General features: G+C 35.7%; 2 pseudogenes; both read right to left on the reverse strand.

Annotated features, from left to right (window-relative positions):
* Nucleotides 1-174: 174 nt before the first annotated feature.
* Nucleotides 175-3,756, reverse strand: LOC128387578 (piwi-like protein 1; annotated as a pseudogene).
* Nucleotides 3,757-4,519: 763 nt separating this feature from the next.
* Nucleotides 4,520-8,182, reverse strand: LOC128387581 (piwi-like protein 1; annotated as a pseudogene).
* Between the last annotated feature and the right edge of the window lie 247 nt (nucleotides 8,183-8,429).

The following is an 8,429-nucleotide window of genomic DNA, read 5'->3' on the forward strand; positions in this document are numbered from 1 at the left end:
GTAAACAAAACACTGGAATAGAAGTAAAAGGTTGAATGGAGAATAGAACAAAAAATTTTCTTTTAAAAGAATAAAAGTAAATCAATGAAAGAATTGTAACTTTTTTTCTAAATCAATCCATCGAATGTTAAGACAATTAATTACATTGTAGTTAATTAAATTAAATTAAATTGATGGATATTCAAATAAACTTTTAATTTCATAAATGGAAATATGTAAGATTAATAAAACAATTGAATAACAATCATTGGTGAATATTGATGGATAAGAAATGGAATAGGAAATGAAGTGTATTCTTTGACTGGAAAAAAAGTGAAATCTAATTATTACAATTAGTGTCGAAATGTTGTCAAATATGAGTAGTTGATCAACCTACTAGTATTTAAGGATAAATTTTGTAGGTAAATCAATTAACCATAGAACCTACAGGCTTGATCACTGTAAAGATGGACAGGTACACCGATTTCAAGGGTTTTCGTAACGAGTTCCTCAGGTATCGTTCGGACAGGAACATCAAGAACCGATGGTTCGTCGATTTAGAATTGGTTAATATTAATTGTTGCGCGTTGTATTAATAAAAGTTGATTGATTTCCATTGCTGAACAAACAATTGACTAATTGTACCGAAATTCTTGGGTCAGTTATTAATGATTAACTTGAAAAGAGGTTATTATGAATATAAATTGAACATGAATTGAATATCATGTTACCAAAAAAGTAAAATAATCTACTAGAAGTATATGTATTAAAAAAAGTGTATTCAAAGAGTAAATTATGCTTTCTAATGAATGGAAACTAATAAACTAATGATAAAGAAATAGAAAACTAATCGTATATGAGGAAACTAAATTTTTCGAAAAATAAGAAAAAGTCACGAAGATTAAATTCGTGAAGCAAAATCGATAGAAACTTAGAGGAAGAAGAGAGTGTGTGATAGAGCGAGATGATGCTCTTTGTGCAAAGCGGTTCCTGTAAGATGGGCCAATTTGTGGGCATATTGACACGGAGCTGGGACAGTAATGGTTCCCTAGAAGATGCGAAAGAGAAAGGAGTAGAAAAAAAGATTAATTAGAGGATTTTAGAGAGAAATTAAAATCTGCATTAAAGGTTATGTACTTACAGCCCAATTGTAGTAAAGATGGCAAAGTTTATAAGCCAATTGTTGATGATGAAGCGCCTTCCATCCTGTACTATCAGCGATGATGTTGTACATTGTTGGGTTTACGGTACCTTGGCGAACGGATTGACTGATTAAGTAGAAATCATATCTCCTTTCGAGTAACGATTGAGTTAAGTAACGATCCCGGTGGAGGATTTTTCAAATCTCTTCCTTCAGCCAAAAAGAATCGAGCATTGACTCGTTTGGTGACAATGACGAAAGCAAAACCCGTTTGGGCCAATCCTTCCTTCTCAGTTAGAACTTTTTGCATTTCCTTCAGTTCAACCGTATAAACGTGAGGAATTTGACCCTCTGAAACTCCATCACGATAGATGATAATACGACCAGGCCATCCACCATTCTTCTGATACCAATTCTTCAATCCAGCTAGAAAGAAATTAGAAAATATTAAAAAAAATGTAAGAAAATATAAATATACATATGGGAAATAACCAAAAGAACTCTACAATTTACCTCTGAAGTTACTAGCAAAGTTAGCTGACAATTCCTCTCGATTTTGATGATAAGTAGTTCGAGAGAACCAGGAAGTAGCAGAACCATTAGTTGAACAGACAAATCCTCCGACAGATTGGGCTCGTTTCTCAGAGTCATGGTAAGTATCATATCCGATTATCATGGTGCTTTTTGGCTGAGCATGAAACAGAATGAAAAGAAAAAACAAAATGTAAATATGAAGAAATGAAAAAGAAGATAAAATGAAACAAAATGAATAAACTTCTTACCGGAATGTGAAGTCCCCATGGTTCAGCTCCAAGTTTGGTCGACATTTGAATGAGGATTTTAGTTGCAACGGACATTAGATTTTTCTTGTTGCTTAAAACTCGAGTAGTTATAACCTGAGATGGAACAGGTCTTTCGCAGCAGAAATAGCGTTTGACAGCACTGTAACGGTCAGCGTTGTTGTTAGGAACAACAATGATGCAGAATTTTGAAGCTTCGGGAATTCCCTTGCAAGCCTCGAGATAAAGTTGAACTCTATCAGTGTCAACTGGGAACATTTTTGGTGGACCAATCTCTACCCCGAGAGGAACACAGACACGTTTCAAGTGAGCGAAGAAATCATCAATAATAGCTTTGTCTTTTCGAAGAGCAATCAAGCACCAATTTTCCATCTTTGCTGGATTTTTCATTTTCTTTGATCGAATTTCTCTTTCAAAGTTACCTGTATGTTGAGCATATGGAACACCAGAACTTTCACCAACTTCACCGAAAGTTTGGATTCTTTCACCAGGTAAAAGTCGGGAATTGAGTTCAACTAACTTGTCTTCAAATCCCAATCTCCAATTGCCCATTTCAGCTCGAACAGTCTCGTTCTCTTTCATTCTTCTCATGAATGCCATAAGTGCGTTTGTTTTAGCAGGAGGATCCATTCGGGTGACATCACCAAGAACTCGTTTAAAGTTGAAATCGTTTTTCATATTATCAGTTAAACCAGTCATCAGACAGAATTCGGGAATCAATAGGATTTCTTTATTGTCACCACCTCGTTGTTGTCGTTCTGTTGGTTGTACCAATAGAAGAGGTTGACGATCGTCGCTACAGGTCTGTTGATATTGTTCCTGATAATAAGCTTTCAGGGTGATGGTAGTTCCTCGTCGATCAAAGGTACAAGAGACGGGATTTTTGTCGAAAAGAACATCATCAATTCGATAAGTCTTGTTGTTATATCGGGTCATTACAATTTTACCAGGTAAATCTTTTCGAGCGACCTCTCGGAAGTTGTCTCGGTTTCGAGATAAGTATTGTCGCAACATATCTAAGGCACTTTCTCGTCGAATTATTTTATGGATCATGTCAGTGCACATAAGAATACCACCATCGTGCTCATTGATAGCAGTTGAAATACCAGGCCAAATTTCAATGTCATGATCGGATAACAATCTTCGAGCATTTTTGTCATAATAGTCACGACCAACCTGAATAAATCCAAGAGAGACAAGATTTCGACGCATTTGAGTGTTGTAAAGACGAAGCATCTCAGCGTGACCCCAACCAACGGTCGATGTTGGTTTAATACGAATGGAAATAGTTTTACCATCTCGAGTTGTAGCTTCAGTTGTGGTGATGGTTTTAATATCTTGCAATGATTTAATCTCATTACCACCATCAAAAATATAAGCTTTATTGAAAACAGCCGAAAGACTGAAAACCAAACCCCTACGAACTCGAATCGATTCAACATTCGGTTCGAAATCAACTCGATAACCATATACTACCTGATCATTTGGAACTCGAAGTCGGAAATAGTTGGTGACGATTTTCATTCCACCAGCATTATCACCCGTTGTAATGGTAATTTCCTTCGGAATAGTTCGTAAGGTCTCAGCAGGTCGGACGCGAATCGATGGTACAGAACCTTCACTAGTTGAAGGTGCGCCAGCTTCAGGTGGACCAGGTCCAGCTCGACCTCGACCACGGGATCTACCGACATCCATGTTAATTATTATTGAGCCAACTTGAAAAAAAACTAATTAGATGATGAATACTACCCAATAGTAGTTAAGAACGATATTTAACAATACAAAAGATTGATGACAAATGAATGAAGATATTCACTTGCTATGTGAATTTAAAGATTGTCCAGTGGATGGGAGGTGGAAAAAAACAGTCAAGTGGAAGATAGTAAGACAATTAATTAATTAATTAACGAGAATAGGTGACTTTTTAGACCCTGAATATCTCGATCTTTGTTTGTTTTTCTCTCCAAAATTATTCAATTAGAGGTGACATTGGACTAATTGGAGCTCTCATACAATCAGATCATTAAACTTAGATAATTAATTAATTGTGATCACTACAATATCCAAGTTAACGGTTAGAAATGGAAACATAAGAAAACAATTGACTAGAAATTATTGATGAGCAAAGATTTAATAAAAAGATGATATAAGTTCCCTTTGGATTATGTTTAATCCTCGATAGTTAATTTGCAAGGATATTGGTGATTAATTTCGATATTTTTATCCTGTTAACATCGTTCAATTGATTACAATTTGTTGAATTTATATTGTGACAAGAAGCTAGAATAGAAATAGTTACCTAAATAAACAAAAGTAAACACGAAATTTAATTAGCACAATTATGAGTAGTTAGCTGATCAACTTAGTGCCCAATTGTAATAAAGATGACATAGTTTATATCCTAAGAATTGATAGAGAATCTTGATAACTTGTAATGAGAAATTTATCTCTACTCGGTGCTACGATTATCCGATATTTCATTGGTCCATTTCTTCATTGACTTTAAGACGAGAGGTCAACTTTCGAGCGAAACCTAAAAAAGTTAATTGAATGAGCTGTTTAAGCATAAAATCCTAATAAAAAGCTAATCAAAGGTAATGATTGAAGTTTAATTTTCACTTTCGAATCAGGCATTTAATTAGATTGACAATTAGTGATTTAAATATTATATTACAGTCGAACCAAAAATTAAGTTGAATTCTGGGTTTTGAAAGAAAAACGATTTTCCTCAAAAGTAAATTAATAGTTAGAATAATTATATTACTATTAATAAGAATTTTAGACCAAACAATGTTATTAGGGTGCCCACTTGAAGATTCCCCCCGAAAAAAATGGGTTGACCTGGAGAATTTTCGATCGCAGAATTGGACTCGTGGGGTGTTACTTTATATAAATAATGAAAAATTTCAGTTTTATCATTGAACTCTATGGTGATTCAGTAATTTTTCATGATTTTTTGTCAAATCGAGACTTTAACTTTTTTTTGGTTTTAATCGCGTCAATTTTTTTGTGGACTTTTTTGACCGGACTTTTTCCGGATTTATATAAAGTAACACCCCACGAGTCCAATTCTGCGATCGAAAATTCTCCAGGTCAACCCATTTTTTCGGGGGGAATCTTCAAGTGGGCACCTAATAATTTTCTGGAAATCTCATTTTTTCAATGTAAATTTCCTATTCAAATAACAATTTAATCGAAATTAATATTGTTTGGTCCAAGGAACTGGAACAGAAATAGTTCCTCAAATAAAAAAAAGTAAATACCAAACTTAGGTTTACAATTAGTGAGAAAGTGACCAACTATAAGTATTAATATCTAGATAGCTGAAAAAGTCACGAAGATTAAATTCGTGAAGCAAAATCGATAGAAACTTAGAGGAAGAAAAGAGTGTGTGATAGAGCGAGATGATGCTCTTTGTGCAAAGCGGTTCCTGTAAGATGGGCCAATTTGTGGGCATATTGACACGGAGCTGGGACAGTAATGGTTCCCTGGAGGATAATAGACAAAGACAGAATTAGATTGATATCAAGATCAATCAGGTGAGAAACTATGTTAAAGGTCACACTTACAGCCCAATTTTAGTAAAGATGGCAAAGTTTATAAGCCAATTGTTGATGATGAAGCGCCTTCCATCCTGTACTATCAGCGATGATGTTGTACATTGTTGGGTTTACGGTACCTTGAGAAACGGATTGACTGATTAAGTAGAAATCATATCTTTCCTTTCGAGTAACTATTGAATCAATCAATGTCCCAGTTGGAGGGTTCATTAGGTCTTTCTCTTCGAGCAAAAAGAATCGAGCGTTAGCTCGTTTGCTGACAATAACGAAAGCAAAGGCAGTTTTGGTCAATCCTTCCTCCTCAGTTAGAACTTTTTGCAGTTCCTTCAATTCGGCATGATAAACGTGAGGAATCTGTCCCTCTGAAACTCCATCACGATAGATGATAATAGATTCAGGCCATGCACCATTCTTCTGATACCAATTCTTCAATCCAGCTTAATATGACAGAGAAAAAAATGTATCAAAACAAATCGAAATGTGAACTTTTCACTTTACCTCGGAAGTTACTAGAAAAGTTTTCACACATTTCAGTTCCATAATGGTAATAAGTAGCTTGGGAGAACCAGGTAGTAGCAGAACCATTAGTTGAACAGACAAATCCTCCGACAGAATGGCCTCGTTTCTCATGGTAAGTATCATATCCAATAATCATGGTGCTTTTTAGCTGAAAATGGAAAAGAATGAGAGAATAATGTCTTTACAGCAATAATTATAAATTATATCTCCGTAAACCTCAGATAACTGAGAAGACCCCTCTTAAAACCAAATTACAGGTTGTTCATTTCATCAACAATCTTGTCAGGAAAATTACTTTTCCAATCTCTTTCTAAATTTTATTTTTAGTCTCATGATTTCGGTTTTTGGTGCTGATCTAACCTTCATACTACTTAATAAGGTCCCTAATTGGGCGAGAAATAAGTTGATTCTCACCGGAATGTGAAGTCCCCATGGTTCAGCTCCAAGTTTGGTCGACATTTGAATGAGGATTTTAGTTGCAACGGACATTAGATTTTTCTTGTTGCTTAAAACTCGAGTAGTTATAACCTGAGATGGAACAGGTCTTTCGCAGCAGAAGTACCGTTTGACAGCACTGTAACGGTCAGCGTTGTTGCGTTGTCAGCATAGGAACAACAATGATGCAGAACTTTGAAGCTTCGGGAATTCCCTTGCAAGCCTCGAGATAAAGTTGAACTCTATCATTGTCAACTGGGAACATTTTTGGTGGACCAATCTCTACCCCGAGAGGAACACAGACACGTTTCAAGTGAGCGAAGAAATCATCAATAATAGCTTTGTCTTTTCGAAGAGCAATCAAGCACCAATTTTCCATCTTTGCTGGATTTTTCATTTTCTTTGATCGAATTTCTCTTTCAAAGTTACCTGTATGTTGAGCATATGGAACACCAGAACTTTCACCAACTTCACCGAAAGTTTGGATTCTTTCGCCAGGTAAAAGTCGGGAATTGAGTTCAACTAACTTGTCTTCAAATCCCAAACTCCAATTGTCCATTTCTTTACGAATAGTCTCGTTCTCTTTCATTCTCCTCATGAATGCCATAAGTGCGTTTGTTTTAGCAGGGGGTTCATTTTGAGTTGCATCATTAAGACCAAGTTTAAAGTTGGAATTGTTTTTCATTGATTCAGTCAATCCAGTCATTAGACAAAACTCAGGAATCAATAGGATGTCCTCGTTGTTCGGACGCCATTGATGTCGAGTTGTCGGATATACCCATAAAAGTGGTTGTTGTTCATCTGTACAGATATGTTGATATCGCTCTTTGTAATAGTCTTTGAGGGTGATGGTAGTTCCTCGTCGATCAAAGGTACAAGAGACGGGATTTTTATCGAACCGAATGTGGAGTATTCGATAAGTCTTGTTATTGTATTTAGTCATAACAATCTTACCATCCAACTCTTTTTGAGCAAGTTCTTTGAATAAGTATGGATTTTTAGATTTCAATCGTTGCAATATATCTAAGGCAGTTTCTGATCGAATTATCTTATGAAATATGTCAATGCACATAAGAATACCACCATCGTGCTCATTGACAGCAGTTGAAATACCAGGCCAGATTTCGATATCATGATCAGATAACAATCTTCGAGCATTTATGTCATAATGATTACGAAAAACATTAATGAATCCAAGAGAGACAAGATTTCGACGCATTTGAGTGTTGTAAAGACGAAGCATCTCAGCGTGACCCCAACCTACAGTCCACGTTGGTTTAATACGAATGGAAATAGTTTTACCATCTCGAGTTGTAGCTTCAGTTGTGGTGGTGGTTTTAATATCTTGTAATGATTTAATCTCATTACCACCATCAAATATATAAGCTTTATTGAAAACAGCCGAAAGACTAAAAACCAAACCTCTACGAACTCGAATGGATTCAACATTCGGTTCGAAATCAACTCGATAACCATATACTACCTGATCATTTGGAACTCGAAGTTGAAAATAGTTGGTGACGATTTTCATTCCACCAGCATTATCACCCGTTGTAATGGTAATTTCCTTCGGAATAGTTCGTAAGGTTTCAGCAGTTCGGAATGGAATCACTGGTAAAGAACCTCTACTGTTAGAGCTTTCGCCGGCTTCACCTCGACCTCGACCACGAAATCCGCCGACATCCATGCTTTAAGTTTTAATATAATAAAATCAGCTCGATAAACAATTAGATGTGAACTACTAGCACAAGGCAAGCACGAAAAGTAAAATGATTGAATTGTTAAAACCAAGAGGTTGACGACAAATGAGTGGGATATTCACTTTCTATCTGCCGCTAGATTGGAGCAGTGAAACAGTCAAGAGGGAGATATTGAGACAATTAATAAATGAGAAAAGGTGACTTTTTAGACTCTAAATATCTCGATCTTTGTTTGTTTTCTTTTCAAAATTACTCAATTAGAGGTGACATTGAACTAAACCATTAATTTCAAATA

This window comes from Panonychus citri, unplaced genomic scaffold (assembly GCF_014898815.1).
Source record: "Panonychus citri isolate SS breed McGregor unplaced genomic scaffold, ASM1489881v1 Contig00092, whole genome shotgun sequence".
NCBI classification, from domain to species: domain Eukaryota; kingdom Metazoa; phylum Arthropoda; class Arachnida; order Trombidiformes; family Tetranychidae; genus Panonychus; species Panonychus citri.